Source organism: Pinus tabuliformis, chromosome J, assembly GCF_031772625.1.
Source record: "Pinus tabuliformis cultivar Carrire ecotype Pingquan chromosome J, CPIR1, whole genome shotgun sequence".
Lineage (NCBI taxonomy): Eukaryota > Viridiplantae > Streptophyta > Pinopsida > Pinales > Pinaceae > Pinus > Pinus tabuliformis.
The window spans coordinates 1,187,436,026-1,187,455,298 of record NC_142295.1 but is presented as its reverse complement, the minus strand read 5'-3'; the positions used below and the strand labels follow the sequence as shown (position 1 = coordinate 1,187,455,298).

General features: G+C 38.6%; 1 long non-coding RNA gene across 1 annotated transcript; it reads left to right on the top strand.

Annotated features, from left to right (window-relative positions):
- Window positions 1–264: 264 nt before the first annotated feature.
- Window positions 265–1,407, top strand: LOC149231327 (uncharacterized). The gene is made up of 2 exons (XR_016248055.1): window positions 265–697; window positions 821–1,407. It is a non-coding gene; the product is annotated as an uncharacterized LOC149231327 (long non-coding RNA).
- Window positions 1,408–19,273: the final 17,866 nt, after the last annotated feature.

Sequence of the window (19,273 nt, the reverse complement as noted above, 5' to 3'; positions counted from 1 at the left end):
AAACTATACATTTACGATACAGTTATAATCATAAATTTTATGAATATTGGCCCATAGAGTCCTTGATCACATCACATATATGCGTTCAATGATATTTATGATAGTAATTAAACCCCTCGTATATGATTGTGAATAAGTCTTTAATGATTAGGTGGATGGATCTGTTCAGGGATACTATGTCATTAATGAATACAGCTACCCATGGCACGGTTCGTTGCGTTGGCAATAGCTTGTGATCACATATGGTGAACTGCCAGATCGAGGTGAGGTACTGATGTCCTACACCGCCATATGGCTAGCTTTGGCGCCGTCGATATTTTGATGTCGACTTGACGGTGGAGACACGGTTAGAGCCTTTTTCCCTAATCGCTCTCTCGCATCCGCTACTGTGATGGTTCATTATTACTGTTGTCTGAGTATCCCATTCTGCTCTGCTATGGTTGGATTTAGTTTTAGTATTCCTCGATGTGCATAGGTGCTTTGGTTCAGAAAAGTGGTGAAGACAACACCCTCTGGAACAGGTAAATTAGCAGTCTTACGTTCAAGGGTTTATTTGCCCATTCCTGAGGGTTTAACCACTGTTGTGGGGTTTTTGTCTACAAACCTATTCTAAAGCCCAAAATTGGTCTACAAGCATAGCTTGCTTGGTTCGAGAGATGGCGAAGGGCGGCCAGCACTCTGAGACACTGGGACCAAGGTAACATATGTCAAGGATATAGCTTAATGCAATACTTTTGATTATAATCTCACTATTGGCTTTTATGCATATTTATCCCTTCTTACGGATTCACTACTAAACCCTTCATCGATGTCTTTGTAGAGGTTATGGTTCTAGCAAGTGGGAGTTTCAACTTGAGTTAAGAACCCTATCCTTCCTAACAAGTTGATATTATAACAAAGGGGTTATCATTGGTATTACTTTTACTAATTCCAGGTGTTCTGGTGACAAGTAAGAATCATACGACGAACCTCAATTTTGGGCCTGTGTCAATAGATTCTTAAGGCTTACAGCCTTCCGTCATTTTACAGGTTGGTGTTGAGACCTTGGAGACTATTCCGGCTTGCTATTTCAGGGTTTCACGGAGGGTTCTTCTATTTAGGAACTAGATTAAGAGTAGCACGCATAATACTCCTTTTGATTTAAGTTTATTTCACCGACAAGCTCAAGTTGTCGAATCTTTTTTTACTGTAAATTTTGAATGCATTTCCTTTGTGACGAATTCTGAAATTTGGGTTTGGGGTTTAAGGAGAGAATGGTTGTATTTCTTCCTTTAACTTGCTTGAGATCTTACAATGGCTACTGGGATAGTATTTGATGTTGTTCTTTAGATGCTCAGAATCGTTAAATTATGCAGACTTGCTATTAATACAATTTGTCAATATGATATGTTCATATTTTTGTCTTAATATTATAGAATTCAAGTTCTGAGATCTTAATCGCATGCATACAGTATATATGTGTATATATATTTGGATAATAGGCCCCGTCCATCTTATTTCTAACACTTTACTATATTTACCTGTATTTATTTAGTACGTAGGATTCTACGAAAGGGAATTAACCGAGGGTTTTTACCATCATGAATTTAATCTTTACTTAACTCCTGAATTCATCCTTTTTAACTGCTTTTTAAAGAATATCTATGTTTATTCTGGAGTCTGTCCGAGGATATTTTGCAGTTCCTCTATTTCACTGTTAGTTATATTTAACAATACGAGTCAGAAATTATTTCCTGTTTCATATTGCAAATAGTTAATTCCACTTATGTCAGCTTCACTATCCATTATATATTTCAAGGTTTTTACATAACAGTAAACCCTCTATTTTGTCATCAATCTACCCTGCAAATTAATGATAACCTTTATAATCTAGCAACTTTAAACGACATTCAGTATTATGCCTTTATCTTAAATAACATTCTATATTACGCAATTTATGACTCTGACAATCTAGAGAAAAACATACATTCTAGTACTAAGTCTTGTAGTTCCTTATCTTACTTACCTGTCATCCTGTAAACAACAAGAGCAAAATAATAATACTTCTTAGAAAGTCTCTCCTCCCATCCACAAGTCTGGAAATCACGTCTAGACTCCCCCCTAGCACTTTCTTCATTCAATGCTGGATTATATCGAGTTATGGTTAGTATTATGGGCCTCAGGACTCTTGTCCAGCCTCCATCTCAGTTCAACTGTATGGAGCAACCCTCCAACTGGTTTATCTCACCTAGCTCTAGGATGGGATTTTTTATGCTCCTCCCCCCTCTATATTTTCCTGTTTAGGTAAAGGGTTCACTGTTTCTTGATAACCATTTCTTTTAACTAAAACAAAATAGTTTCATTATGTTAAAGTAAAGTTACCAATAATTCATGTAATCACAAGATAACCATGTTAAATGTTTCTTGGCCTTCCAGCGTCAATCATTTAATGTCAACATCAGAACAATTAAAATTAAAATTAAACATCTATTAAAGAGTTACTTAGTAGTTCTCACTGATTTTTAAATGCCATTTTTGGGGTGTTACATCTCCCCCTCCATATGATAAATGTTTCTTGGCCTTCCAGCGTCAATCATTTAATGTCAACATCAGAACAATTAAAATTAAAATTAAACATCTATTAAAGAGTTACTTAGTAGTTTTCACTGATTTTTAAATGCCATTTTTGGGGTGTTACATCTCCCCCTCCATATGAGGAACATCGGCCCTGGTGTTATTTCTTTCTTCAGAAAACAATGCCGGATAAGCCTTTCACATAAATTCCTCCTCTTCCTAGGTGGCCTCTTCCAGGCCAAAGTGCTTCCATTGAACTTTAACCTGGGTAATGGTTCACTTCTGCAAGTTAGTTTCTCTCTGATTGAGTATACGAAGAGTTCCTCGTGGAACTCTCCTTCCTGTTCGACCTACACCATAGAATAATTCTTAGTTATCTTCCATCTTTTTTTAAACAAAAAAACAATATATCTGGTCTTACCTACTTGACTATTTACCTGAATAGATACAATGTACTTTTCCACTTAGTGCGTCAGCAACACGATTTTCCTTCCCTTTTAAATGTTTCATTTCAAAATCGAATTCACTTGAAAAGGCTATGCATGTGGCTTGTCAAGCGTTCAAGATAGTTTGGTTAAAAAGATTTGTAATATTGCTATGATTTATTAGCAGCAAAAATTTCTTCCCAAGAAGGTAATGTTGCCACATTTTAAGTGCATGCACTACTGTTGTCAACTCCGAATCATAGGTTGAATATTGTTGTTCATATTCTTTCAATTTTCTAGATTCATAAGCAATCACCTTTCCTTCTTGTGTCAACACCCCACCAACGCCTTATTTGCTTGCATCTGTGCAAACCATGAAGGAATTTTCCAGATCTACCACTTTTAATACTGGAGCAATGGTGAGTAGATGTTTTAGCTTTTCAAAACTCTATTGACACTCTGCTGTCCAGTGGAAAGCGCGACTATTTTTATGTAAGGAGTTCATGGGAAAGGCAATTTTTGAAAATCCCTCAATAAATCTATGGTAGTACCCGGCTAAGCCCAAGAATGATAAGATATCAGTGACATTCTTTGGGGTTGTCCATTCCATGATTGTTTTGATCTTTTCTGGATCAACAACAATGCCATCTGTTGATATAACGTGACCCAAGTACTGGATCTAATCCTTGAAAAAGTCACATTTGCTGAATTTAGCATGTAATTGATTTTCCCTTAATGTTTGCAATTCTATTTTCAAATGTTCTTTATACTCCTCCTGGTTCTTAAAATATATTAAGATATCATTTATGAAAATCAACACAAATTTGTTAAGGTAGGGCTCGAAAATACCATGCATCAAACTCATGAATGTAGGGAGGGCATTGGTAAGGCCAAACGGCAATACCATGAACTCATAATGACCATAGCGAGTGTGGAATGCTATCTTGTAAATATCGTCTTCTTTTATCCTTATTTGATGATATTCAGATCTTAAATCAATTTTCAAAAATACCTTAGCTCCTTGTACCTGGTTAGAGAGATCATCAATTCGTGGTAATGGATACTTGTTCTTGATGGTTAGTTTGTTTAATTGTCGATAATCAATGCATAACCTCAGGGTCCCATCCTTTGTCCATACGAATAAAATGGGGGCTTCCCAAGGGGACACAATGGGTAAGATATACTTTTTATCTAACAGTCCTTGAAGCTGCATTTTGAGTTCTATTAATTCAGGAATGTTCATGCAGTAAGGGGCTTTGGATATAGGGGCTACACCTGGAATTAGCTCAATAGTGAATTCAATGTCATGCTTGGGTGGTAAACCTGGAATAGATTCCAGAAACACATCAACGTATTCCTGAATAACAAGAATATTTTCCAGAGAGGTCATCTTGTTTTTCGTGTTTGTGAATCCCACCTGAACAACATATATTTGAAAACCTTTTCTAATACATTTTCCTAGTTGGTTAGCTGTAATATGATGCAACTTGGTATTCATTTTAATGCTTTGGAGTTCCTCCCTTTTGCCCGATTCAACAATAAAACTAACAGTTTTCTTTTTGCAATCCACTAAGAACCAACACCTTTCTAACCAATCCATTCTGATTAGTATGTCATAAGAATCCAAAGGAAATATATTAAGGTCTATGTAAATAGGTTGTCCTGAAATCACAATGGGACAACGTTTTGTCTTTGCGGTTACCCTTCTCTTGGTTCTTGTGGCTAGTTTGACTAACCATGGTTTTGAAAATTTACTACTCAATAATTAACGTTTATCTACCACCTTAAGACTAACGTTGCTTAAGCTAGTGCTTGGGTCAAATAAAACAAAGAGAGGTTGCTTAGCAATCATACCTTCACATTCGATCATGGTGGACTGAAATTCTACCTGGTGATCATCTAGGGCGACATTAATTTTTGGCATTATCCTTTGCTACATCTCCCACTGTGGATGTCTTCTGCATATTTGACAATTGTTTTGTTCTTGCTTTATGCAGATAGTTTTTGTAGTAGTGTGATTCTCGGACTATAGTGGAGGTTTGGTTTGCGGTTCATTTATAGATTTAGAAGTTCCTTACGAATGTCTGTTTTCTAGATAAGCCATATTTGGCTGATTCCTGGTTGGAAATCTGTTGAGTGGCTTTTGCTATATGTTTCTGTTACCTACAAATCTGAACTGTTTACTTGGAGGTAGGCTTCTTCCTTTTCTGTTTAAATTTCCCCTGGGTCCTTCATCTTTTTTCTTCATTTGTTGATAGCAGATGTGGGCTTTTTGCACAACATCATCCATTGTCTTGGGGTACTCAAACTCTAATTTCTCCTTCATAAAATTGGGCAAACTACTGATGAAGTGCCGAATTTTGGCCTTTTCTTCCTGCATGTAAGGCACATAATGTAGTAGATAGGTAAAGTGTGTCACATACGCATCCATGGTTAAGGTTCCCAACCTTAACTCATGGAATTATTTTGCCTTCTTATTGTAATAACGCTCTGTTAAATACTTGTCTTAGAAGTGATTTTGGAATTCCTGCAACTTAACTTCCTCTTCATTGATTTTCCTTATTGTTTTGATTTCTTCCCACCACAAGGTGGCCTTTCCTCTTAATTGATAAACCGCTAATCTTGATTTCAAATTATCTGTGTACTCATAGATCTGGAAATATTTTCCCATGTCAATGAGCCAAGCTTCTGCTGCCTCCTCTGATTCTCCTTAAAAAGGAAATGGCTTAATCTTTTTAAGTTCACCTTGCAATTCAATTTTCTTTTTCTTGGTCTTTCGCTATTCAGATACATTGTCTAAGCGCTCTTCCTCCTCTTCCTCGTGCTTCTCAGCAGATTCCGAATTTTCCTCTCCATGCTTTCTTGTTGGGATTTTCTCTTGGTCTTCGACAGTAGGATCTAGATGTCGTTGATTCTGTTTATTGCACAGACTTCTTAGTATCCTCTTGTGTTCTTTGTGTAATATTTTATTATCTAACCATAAATTCATCATTTTAGCATGCAACTGCTGAACAGTTTCTAATAATGATGCATTAGCCTATCATGATTCTTCACCCAACTCTATCCATATGTTAGGATTGGCATTTATGTAGGTAGTTATGGGTGAATTGGTTGGCCGAGGGCTCCCTTACATTTTGTCCTGCCTTTTTTGTTGGTGTGATCCTTACTTATTAACTCTTTCACACATAAATTTGTTTAGCTATAATAAAGAAAAAAAAAATTAAGCAAAATTAAGTTCCTGTACATGTCTGTTCCAAAGCAGGCTTAGTGTACGAACTTGAGCTCTGATACCATTTGTAACGACTAAATAACAAATTCACATAATTGCATATATTATATCGCAATTTTAAATAGACACAAACAAAATCTTTAAAACTATACACCGACGGTAAATTTATAATCATAAAGCTTATGAATATTGGCCCATAGAGGCCTTGAGCACATCACATATATGCGTTCAATGATATTTATGATAGTAATTAAACCTCTCGTATATTATTTCGAATAAGTCTTTAATGGTCAGGTGGATGGATCTGTTCAGGGATATTAGGTCATTAATGAATACAACTACCCATGACATGGTTCGCTGTGTTGGAAATCACTTGTGATCACATATGGCGAACCGCCAGATCTAGGTGAGGTATTAATGTCCTACACTGCCATATGGCCAGTTCTGGCATCGTCGATCTTTTGCTGTCGATTTGATGGTGGAGACATGGTTAGAGCCCATTTCCCTAATTTCTCTCTCACATCTGTTGCTCTAATGATTCATTGTTACTGCCGCCTCGGTATCCATTATGCTCTGTTGTGGTTAGATTTATTTTCAGTATTCCTCAATGCGCATGGGTGCTCTGGTTCAGAAAAGTGGTGAAGATGACACCCTCTAGAACAGGTAAATTAACAGTCTTACATTCAAGGGTTTATTTTCCCATTCCTGAGGGTTTAACCACTGTTGCGGGGTTTTCATCTACAAACATATTATAAAGCCCGACATCGGTGTACATGCTTAGCTTGCTTGGTTGCAGAGATGGTGAAGGGCATCTAGAACTCTGAGACACTGGACCAAGGTAACGTATGTAAAGACTATAACTTACTGCAATACTTTTGGTTATAATCTCTTTATTGGGTTTTATGCATATTTATCCCTACTTACAGATTCGCTACTAAACCCTTCATTGATGTCTTTGTACAGGTTATGGTTCTAGTAAGCGGGAGTCTCAACTTTAGGTAAGAACCCTATCATTCTTAACAAGTTAATATTATAACAAAGGGGTTATCATCAGTATTACATTTACTAATTCCAGGTGTTCTAGTGATAGGTAAGAATCATATGAGGAACCTCGAGTTTGGGCCCGTGTTAATAGATTCTTAAGGCTTACATCCTTCCTCATTTTGTAGGTTGGTGTTGAGACATTGGAGACTAATATGGCTTGCTATTTTATGATTTCACGGAGGGATTTTCTATTTAGGAACTAGATTAAGAGTAACATACATAATACTCCTTTTGATTTAAGTTTATTTCACCGACAAGCTGAGGCTCTCAAACCTTGTTTTTACTGTAAATTATTAATGTATTTCCATTGTGTTGGATTCTGAAATTTGGGTTTGTGGTTTAAGGAGAGAATGGTTGTATTTCTTCCTTTAACTTGCTTGAGAGCCAACAATGGTTGCTCAGATAGTATTTGATGTTGTTCTTCAGATGCTCAGAATCATTAAATTATGTAGACTTGTTATTAATACAATTTGTATTTTTGTTTCAATATTACATAATTCAAGTTATGAGATGTTAATCACATGCATACAGTATATATGTGTATATATATTTGGATAATAGGCCCGTCCATCTTATTTTTAGCAGTTTACTGTATTTACTTGTATTTTTTTAATACGTAGGATTCTAGGAAAGGGAAAGGGAATTAACTGAGGGTTTTTACCATCATGAATTTAATATTTACTTATCTCCCAAATTTATCCTTTTTCACTCCTTTTTAAAGAATATCTATGTTTATTCTAGAGTCTGTCCGAGGATATTTTTCATTCCTCTATTTTACTGTTAGTTATATTTAACAATACGGGTCAGAAAATATTTCCTATTTCGGATTGCAAACAGTTAATTCCACTATCCATTATATATTTTAGGGTTTTTACATAACAATAAACCCTCTGTTTTGTCATCAATATACCCTGCAAATTAATGATAACCTTTATAATCTAGAAACTTTAAACGACATTCAATATTACGCCTTTATCTTAAATAACATTCTATATTACGCAATTTAGGACTCTGACAATCTAGAGAAAAACATATAGTCCAATACTAAGCCTTGGTAGTTCCTTATCTTACTTACCTGTATCCTGTAAACAACAAGAACAAAATAATAATACTTTTCAGAAAGTCTCTCCTCCCAGCCACGAGTCGGACAATCACGTCCAGACTCCCCCTGAGCACTTTCTTCCTTTAATGCTGGATTATATCGAGTTACATTTAGTACCAGTTAGAGATAGTTACTCCCATCCCCAATCATGTCAGTTGGGGAAAAGAAAGCAAGGAGGGTATGAGAGGAAAATACCTGAGGCATTTGAGAGGGGAGACTAGAAAGTATTTGATTCCTCAACAATCTCTTGTTGAGGAAGGGCAGGACACTGTTAGTAGGGTATTTTTGAGCTGGTGGGTGGCCAATGAAATCCCTAAGTCAGACTTGTGAGTCTAGGTATTTTTGATCTGGTGGGTAGCTAGTGAAATCCCTAAGTCAGGCTTGTGAGTCTATGTAATGTCTTGATGCCTTTGGTCGGACCTGGTGAAGTCTCTATCTACTAATGTCCTAGTAAAGTCTTGATGCCTTTGGTCATCACACTTGTGAGTCCGAGCTGGACTGGTAAAGTCTTGATGCCTTTGGTCAGACCTGGTGAAGTCTTTATCTACTAATGTCCTAGTAAAGTCTTGATGCCTTTGGTCAGACCTGGTGAGGTCTCTATTTACTAATGTCTTAGAAATGTCTTGATGCCTTTGGTTAGACGTGAGGTCTCTATTTACTAAGGTGAAACTAACATGGGAAAGTGGAGTAGTGGTTATGTTATATACATATTTGGGCACTACAACCCCAATCACATATGTCCATAAACCAAGGGCTTCTAAGTCCCTAAAAGTGTTGTTTCATACCCTAAAGGAGCAAGGTCAGCTAATTACATCATCTCCCAGAAGTTTTCCATGAAAAACCACTCAGAACTGGTCAAAGCAGGACCATACAGACTGCCCAGTGCAAAGGGTGTGATGCATCTCACCTGCCACATGAAAAAAGTGCGATACATATTAGAAATCCCTTCTGTAGGGTGTGATGAGTGAGAGAAAACAAATGGCATAAGTAGTTTGCTAGGTGGAGACCCTGAGAATCTTCTAGAATCTGCATATTTGACACTTGCCTCCCTGAATTCGCCCAAGGATGAGTAGGAGATCATGAAATCTCCATGTGGAACCAAGGACTATCAGAGAGATGACACTAATCAAAATCCCAGAAGCTGACTCACCCCCCTGCAAATATCTATAAATGGATCCTTCATCCCAGAGATCCAGAGGTTGGAATGGAGTAATTTGCAAAGAGGTGCTGCTGGTTTCTCTTTGAAGACATTGTTGGGTGATCTTGCTTTGTGTGAGGTGAAGAGGGCTTTCAAGCTGGGAGGATGGTGTTGGGTCAGACCAAGTGGTTGTAATCCTCTCTTCTACTACTTTTACTAATAAAGCTATTTGAGTTTTCCTCCATATTCTTGTGTATCTCTAAATATTGTGTTGATATATGTATTTGTATGGTTAATATATATCTGGTCTTATTTTGTTTATAGTGAAAGATCTATATGCTTTGATGGTATTATGCTGATGTGAATCTACAGGGGCTCTTTGAAGTGGGACAAGTGAGGATGCAGTGGCGAGATTCTGTCAAAGGGGAAAGGAAACAAGCAAGGAGCCAAGTGGAAGACCGAGGTTGGTACTCTTTTCTTCTTTCTCATCTATCTCTCGTAAAGGAAAAAACAAGTGAATTTAATCTATTTGTTTCTAAGATAGCTACCCGTCATAGTGGGACTAGCAGCTCTGAATAGACACTAGATTTCCCAATAAAAAAATGGTGATGCCATTGGGGACCGATTAGTTTGATTTCTTGTCTCTATTTGTTTGATTCATAAACCACAGACGAAGCCTAAATTTAAGCCAGCTAGCCTTCGAACTACATTTACTATGCAAATGCAAAGTAGATCAATGCTGCTTCAGTCAATCTCTGGTTTTGTTTATGAACTGAACAATTGACTTGCAAACATCCTAAGTGCCCTAGAGGTAGCTTGAGTAACCTCATTAGATCATCCCCTGTACTTTGTAGTTACCGACTATCATTTGTTCGGCCTAAATCCCTGAACTAAGCTGCAAACTGTGACCAAAACCAAGTTAAAGTCTTGTCCCTAGACCATCGCACTTTCTCTTCTTGGCAATATGGATGCATCACACCTCCCATGTGCAGTAGGTGGGATGCATCCCTGTTTCCCTGTGTTACAGGTGTGATGATCAAACAAGACTAGTTTTACCTCCAGATTTTGGTTTTTCTTCACTCTCTTCAGCTTTATTTAGGAGTTTTGCTGTCTGTGATCAGTAGACCACTGTTGAAACCCCCTTTCTTTGCATCATCCAACCTCCATTGTGCAAATATTTTTGAATGTTTTTATGTATTTTTGGCCATTTACAGTTCTCATTTACAAAATGGTAGCTTAATTGTATTGTTGTCTTTAGATTTGAAAGTGTCACAAGTGTCGTTTTTAGTCAAGGAAAAGAATCCTTCTCTTTTTGATAGTTGATTACACTGTTACTCTTGTATTTGATCTGAATTAGTAGTATTTCAAGTGTCAAAAGTAGTTTTCAATTCAAAATCGTAAAGTGTCATCTTGTCTCCTTTTCATTTTTTGAAAAGAAAATCGTTAATACTGTCGCTTTGAAAGAAGGAATAATTTAGATTTGTACTTAGCATTCTTTTTGTCATTCACACATTAAGAAAGTGAAAACAAATACATGCATGTGCATTTTCATTTAGACTGCTTGTTGATTTTGATTTAGGACAGTGCATCTAGTGTGTGCTCCCTGCTCTATGTTGAAAGGATTTAATTTCTCTTTCCTTAGTAGCTAGGATTTTCATTGCAAAAAGAAGATTAAACGACTTTTTATCATCTTAGATTGCATTTTAGGAATTGTATATCTACATCACGTGGTGAAACTTAAAGGCAAACTTCTTAAGAAAGATCAACTATAAAATAAATTCAATGAACATAAAAACACTTTGAAACCTAATGCACAACATCTAGAAGTCTAGGATAGAGACGTATTCCGGCGTCGTAAAGCCTGGTAACTGTCACTTTCATTGTAGGTTGGGTGATTCCTCCTCTTTGAGATGATAAGTGCCAGTACAGACTTGTGCTCCCATGTACCATCGAGTATATATTGGGAGACCACAATAGGCTATATCCTTTATCCTTAGGAAGCCATGTCTGCCGCCCTATCGATCGTAATGCATTGAACACAGCATTCGGGAAGATTGACTGCCGTACCGTAAAAAGTATTCTGTAGTTTTGCGATTGATTTGGTAATCCCTCTATCTAGATTTCCGGAGTAGTCTCTTTCATTCCTTTTCAGATTCCTTAAAAGAAAAGGTCCATCTGAGCACTTGTCACTTCAAGCTTATTAAAAATCGAAGGCGACTAGAGTCATCTTTAGCTTTTTCTCGACTCTTAAAAATTGAAAAAGCAAGTTGTGTCAAAGCGTCTAAAATTCATTTAATTCGGAATAACATTTTTCCCTCTTATTATGAGTTGATCGAATAATCCACAATCGTGGAAGAAAGTCAATCAAAACCCCATCATTCGCGGAGACTGATGAGTCAACCATCTTTGACTCTGGAAACGAAACCATTCCAGGCCAAACGAACTCGTTTAACTGGGTCAAAGTCTCCTAGTTTGTTTGAAACTTGTGTTTCAATATCCTCTGAGACTCCGATTACTCCAACCATTTCTAGTATCCCTGCCTCTACAGAAAAAGTTCCGTAGTTACAAGAGGACATTGGGACTGATCCTAGTGTAACATTAAACACTTTGATTCCTGAATCAGCTCCATCTAGAATTGATTCGGAAGGTGTTACCCCTCTGGCATCTTTTGCTGCAGAATCTATACCCTCTTCGGCACCAGAAATATTTTACAGACCTAACGGTCTGCCTCTTTCACCCGGATTGATTGCTATAGAAGAGATTACGGAGGATCTCCCATCCAATGTTCCATTGCATTTTGGGACTGAGATCCACCTATATCCTTCTATTTCAGTAGTTAATATCCCTTCATCACAAGTTCTTATAGAATCGCTAGGAAGCCTTTTGGATAAACTCGATATGTTTGGACAACCATCGACATCTAGCATTGTTTCGTCCGATATAGCGGTAGCAGAACCTCCTGCCACCACTCTGACGATGTTCGCTAGTATACCATCTATCCCAACTAGCTCTCAACCACTAGAAGGAGTCCACCCAGGGATTATTTCGACAGTATGGTCTGTTCCCGTTTGTTCATCCAGAATAGTATTTGGAATCTCTTATGTTGAATCTCAATAAATTGATCCTTCACAACAATATCAATTTGTGTAGTCTAGTCTCCAAAGGCCAATCATTCCTTTGAGCACTGGATTTCCGCCATATGGGGGGGCACTACACCCTTTCATTGTTCCCTTCGGGAGAACAACCATATGAGAATTCACAACCGAATCCAGGTCAAATTGAAATCACATCCAGCGGTTGGGTGCCAATACTGCCTCAACAACAAAGAGTTGTATACTCAATGCAACCGAGTCTACCTGTGTCGAATATCCCCACTACACTAGCTATTGTGATAGTGTCGCAAGTACAAGCATTGCCTGTTGTATGCCAACCTCAAGTTTCTCAGGTCGTTGTACAATAGCCTCTTGTCTCTGCGACACAACCGCAATTGCCAATTAGTGGCTCCTTAACTAGAGCGAATCAAGCTCAAACGGGTATTATTACCCTTCATCTTGGTCAAATGTCCAGTATTGGGCAATAGAAAATGGTTTCACAACCATGGCTGGTGCAACATCAACAACCGCAATTCCAACAAGCTTACCCAGGACTTGAGCAACAAAACTTTGCAGGTAACAGGCAGCCGTATATTCAAAACGGTTATCACCAATAATCTAAAATTGGTTATCCCCAACCACCTTATCAAAGTTATCAGAATCAAATACACTATGCTAGTATGCAAAGACCCACTGCTCAGGCGATCCCATCTTATCTTGGGTACGCTTCGCCGAACCTGAATCAACAGTTGCCCTTCGTGATGACTTTAGAGTTACCAGATCTAAATCAACTAACAAACAATCCAATCGCTTATGCCCCTTGGTGGCTGGCGATACCTCATAAAATTCCGTCAGATATTCCTAAATTCAATGGAAATCCGGGGGAAGACCCGTTGAATCATGTGATGACCTTTCATCTGTGGTGTTCTTCCAACACTCCCAATGATGATTTGATTCAGCTTTGCCTTTTTTAATGAACGTTAACTGGTCCGACAGAAAAATGGTACATCGAATTGCCTAGAGCTTCATTCGATAACTTCAGCGCCCTTGCCACAACCTTTTTAACACATTTTCAATTACCAATAAGGGATGAAATAGGAATAGAGCTTCTTACCAATTTCAAGCAAACGACGGCCACTCACATATCCGATCATATTCATGAATGGCGACGTCATCGTAGAATGGTAAAAACATATGTCCCTAATCAACTATTAGCTGAATAGTTTATTAAGTCTTTGTTACCTTTTATAACAAAAGATGTGGCGAAGGGAGGAGTCGTCACTGAAGAGTAAGTCATTGCTCTTGCGCAATATCTAGACTTGATCTACACTCAGTCTGCATGCTCTATGAAAAAATCCCTAAGTTTCTGAGACCATAATTTTTGGTTCCTCCCCCTCCTAAATCAAACAAAGACTCTCATGCCAGTGATGGCGTGATAGGTACGACGAGCACGAAATCGACAAACGCTACATCTAAGAAAGCCCGTAAGATTTCTGATCAAAATGCAATTGAAGAAATTCTAGCCTCGAAGGTTAATGTTGTGTCAGCTGACAAAGGCAAAGAAATAAAGCAACCAGGAGGCAAGAAGAAAGGGAAGAGCAAAAAGAAGAAATAGGATGATTCGTCTCCTGAAAAATCTTCTGCAAACCATTATGGGCAAAAGAAACCTACTCAGCCATGCCTCATATGAGATGAGGATCATTGGACGAGAGATTGTCCATATAAAGCTGAAGTTAAGAAATTCTTTAAGAATTCAAAAACCTCAGCTGTATTGACTGATCTGTTTCCAAACCCAGGAACCAATCTGGTTGCTAGTGATAATGCTTCCCCATCCCAAGTCCTTATGCTGTCCATTTCGAAACAGCGAAATGATGCTTTGATATCGACAAGGAATAAAGATTACGGGAATCCATAGCTGTCGAACAACAAGGCTACTGATCAACCTAGTAGTTCGACAACAACTTCGATTGAAGTTGTGCCACCCATCATTCCTGAGCTAATGATAAAGCCACCAAAGGGAGTTGTACACAAATCGACATTTAATCCTTGTGCCAGAGTGGCGAAGAATTATAATATTGTAGAGGACCTGGACCAATCACCGTCCGCTATGTCGACACTTGAGGTACTGCAAAATTGGTGCAACATCAACAACCGCAATTCCAACAAGCTTACCCAGGACTTGAGCAACAAAACTTTGCAGGTAACAGGCAGCCGTATATTCAAAACGGTTATCACCAATAATCTAAAATTGGTTATCCCCAACCACCTTATCAAAGTTATCAGAATCAAATACACTATGCTAGTATGCAAAGACCCACTGCTCAGGCGATCCCATCTTATCTTGGGTACGCTTCGCCGAACCTGAATCAACAGTTGCCCTTCGTGATGACTTTAGAGTTACCAGATCTAAATCAACTAACAAACAATCCAATCGCTTATGCCCCTTGGTGGCTGGCGATTCCTCATAAAATTCCGTCAGATATTCCTAAATTCAATGGAAATCCGGGGGAAGACCCGTTGAATCATGTGATGACCTTTCATCTGTGGTGTTCTTCCAACACTCCCAATGATGATTTGATTCAGCTTTGCCTTTTTTAATGAACGTTAACTGGTCCGACAGAAAAATGGTACATCGAATTGCCTAGAGCTTCATTCGATAACTTCAGCGCCCTTGCCACAACCTTTTTAACACATTTTCAATTACCAATAAGGGATGAAATAGGAATAGAGCTTCTTACCAATTTCAAGCAAACGACGGCCACTCACATATCCGATCATATTCATGAATGGCGACGTCATCGTAGAATGGTAAAAACATATGTCCCTAATCAACTATTAGCTGAATAGTTTATTAAGTCTTTGTTACCTTTTATAACAAAAGATGTGGCGAAGGGAGGAGTCGTCACTGAAGAGTAAGTCATTGCTCTTGCGCAATATCTAGACTTGATCTACACTCAGTCTGCATGCTCTATGAAAAAATCCCTAAGTTTCTGAGACCATAATTTTTGGTTCCTCCCCCTCCTAAATCAAACAAAGACTCTCATGCCAGTGATGGCGTGATAGGTACGACGAGCACGAAATCGACAAACGCTACATCTAAGAAAGCCCGTAAGATTTCTGATCAAAATGCAATTGAAGAAATTCTAGCCTCGAAGGTTAATGCTGTGTCAACTGACAAAGGCAAAGAACTGAAGCAACCAGGAGGCAAGAAGAAAGGGAAGAGCAAAAAGAAGAAATAGGATGATTCGTCTCCTGAAAAATCTTCTGCAAACCATTATGGGCAAAAGAAACCTACTCAGCCATGCCTCATATGCGATGAGGATCATTGGACGAGAGATTGTCCATATAAAGCTGAAGTTAAGAAATTCTTTAAGAATTCAAAAACCTCAGCAGTATTGACTGATCTGTTTCCAAACCCAGGAACCAATCTGGTTGCTAGTGATAATGCTTCCCCATCCCAAGTCCTTATGCTGTCCATTTCGAAACAGCAAAATGATGCTTTGATATCGACAAGGAATAAAGATTACGGGAATCCATAGCTGTCGAACAACAAGGCTACTGATCAACCTAGTAGTTCGACAACAACTTCGATTGAAGTTGTGCCACCCATCATTCCTGAGCTAATGATAAAGCCACCAAAGGGAGTTGTACACAAATCGACATTTAATCCTTGTGCCAGAGTGGCGAAGAATTATAATATTGTAGAGGACCTGGACCAATCACCGTCCGCTATGTCGACACTTGAGGTACTGCAAAATTGACCCTCCCAAAAGCAAGATTTATTATTAGCAATAGGTGGGATTGACCCAGCAGATTCCAATCTTGTGGCCTTTAATCATAAAGGATATGACCTGCAGTTACCAGCTCAGCTCACTTTCCTCATTCAAGTGAAAGCCCTCAACAAAACTGTTCATCGAACAATTATTGATGAGGGGGCATCTACATGTATTATGTCAATGAGTTGCTGGAAAACTTTAGGCTCACCACCCTTGTCGCGATCATCGACAACGTTAAAATCATTTGATGGACGAACATACACTCCATACGGGATTTTAAGTAACTTACAAGTCGAACTCGGGGGAAAAATAGTAGAAATTGATGTGGAAGTTATCGATGGAAACCTCGATTACAACATCCTATTGGGAAGACCCTGGATTTATGCTATGGCTGCCGTTGTGTCGACATACTTCAGAAAGATTGCATTTCCCTTCTAAGGGGGAATTACAATCGTCGACCAATAGACATTCCTCCCCAACAGTTCGCAAGTTACGGGAAGCATTCCGATGATCCATGGAAGCTCTCAATCGCTTCAAAATATCAGAGTAGGCCTACTAAAAGACCCTACATCGATGGGTACTTTTTCCCTACCACCTCCAAACCACTGGGCAGAAGTGGCAACGGTGGGAACTTGCAATATGGTATCTTCCATTCAGAAGATGTCCGAACACGATATTAGCATGGATCGTCACCAGGTGTTGCCTCCAAGACCAATAGAAATATTGTAGCAATCAATGTTCTCGGTATGGGAGGCAAACCCCAATGAACGCTTATCAAGCATTTGGGTAGATAGGTCTAAGGAGTATGGTACCTCTTCAGATCCTTGGTTGCAAGTACATTCTACAGACGAAGGAATTGTTCAGTCAATGAAGATACAGGGGGCACCATGGGAAGATTACCACCATCGTTCCCATCTTCCGAATTACAATGAGGATTACCCTGACAACCTTAATCCTCCATCAATATTTGATTTTCTATCAAATACTCTAAATACGGTGGATTCCAAGTGAAATCTGTCCAATATTGAAGAAACTATTGCCATAAATATCTCAACCAAAACTAGATGTTGTAGAAAATATTCATGTCGACAAGTCTTGTTCTTCTTCAGAACTGAAAGTATATTACGCTCTCTTTCGTGAGATTAGAGATGTCTTTGCATGGTCATATGAAGAAATGCCAGGCATCGACTCGAGCATAGTTGAACACGAAATTAAGATGTATCCAGATGTCAAACCAGTTAGACAACAGCTTTGACAGGTGCACCCAAAGAAAGCCCTGCCATCAAGGCAGAAGTTGAAAAACTTCTTCATGCTGGTTTCATTTACCCAGTTCCTCTAACCGATTGGGTATCGAACACTGTTCCTGTGATGAAGAAGCAAGGAACAATTAGAGTGTGCATCGATTACAGGGATGTAGACCAAGCTTGTCCAAAGTACAACTACCCTACACCCTTCATCGACCAGATAATTGATGAATGCACCGGATGCGAAATCTTTTCATTTATGGATGGATTTTCTGAGTATAATCAAATAAATATCCACCCACAAGACCAGTCAAAGACTGCATTTATCTGTCCATGGGGCACATTCATATACCGTAAGCTACCTTTTGGTTTAAAGAACGCAGGGCCAACTTTTCAAAGGGCAATGAATTATGCCTTCCATGACATCAAGAACATCATTCAACCATACCTTGACGATCTTCCGGCTCACTCGTGAAAGCAGACTAATCATCTGTAGCATTTGAGAGCAATATTTATACGTTGCAACACTATAAAATAAGACTCAATCCGCACAAGTGTGTGTTTTGCGTCGGTTCTGGTCGTTTACTTGGATTTGTAGTTTTTAAGGACGGAATTCGTCTCGACCCGTGCAAGGTTTAGGAAATCATCGATTTGCCTCCACCTTCAAATTTGCTTCAGATTCAAAAACTCCAATGCAAAGCAAACTTTCTAAGGAGTTCATTCCAAATTATGCCGAACTTGCTAAAGGTTATATGCGTCTTTTCAAAAAAGAAGTACCCTTCAACTGGGATCAGGTCGCGCAAGCTTCCTAATACAAGCATCATTAATGTACACTCCTGATTATCAAAGAGACTTTAACCTGTATCTAGCTGCAACAGATATGACCATTGCAATGGTTTTAGTTCCAGAAGACAATGGAATCGAACATCCTATTTATTATTTAAGTCGAAACTTAAATGATACAGAAACCAAGTACTCATATGTTGAAAAGCTAGCTCTCACTGTCGTTCAAGCAATACAAAGATTTTGACACTATGTTATCTTTCGAAAAACTACCGTTTTGTCAGATTGCAACCCCATGACTTATATCTTGTCGCAACAGTTGCTTGGGGGCAAATATTCAAAGTGGATAGCAATTTTGCAAGAGTTTGATCTAGAATTCGTAAAATCCAAATCAAAGAACGCTCTAGTTTTCACGGAGTTACTATGTGATTTCCCATCGTCATCCAACGATTCAACATCCAAAACAACAATCGTGGATGAATCTTTGTTTATGATATCTTCAAGCGATTTTTGGTATGGAGATATAATCATTTATCTCCAAACCCAAACGCATAGGTCTAATACCTCTCACTCAGAACAGCGACATACTCGATACCAAGCAAAAGACTACATGATCGTCGGTGATACGCTTTACCGTCGTGGTGTTGATATAGTTCTATGAAGGTGCCTCACCCATGAGGAGGCTGAAAGAGTCTTGAATGATGGGGGCATCAACCTGGTTATGCTACGGCACAAAAGATTTTATGAGACGGATACTTCTGGCCAACAATGTTCAAAGATTGCACAACCGCAGTCAGAAGTTGCCATGCTTGTCAAATCTTTGACCGCAAAACCAGAATACCACCCGCACCTCTGCAGCCAGTAGTTGCTATTAGGCCATTCGCCAA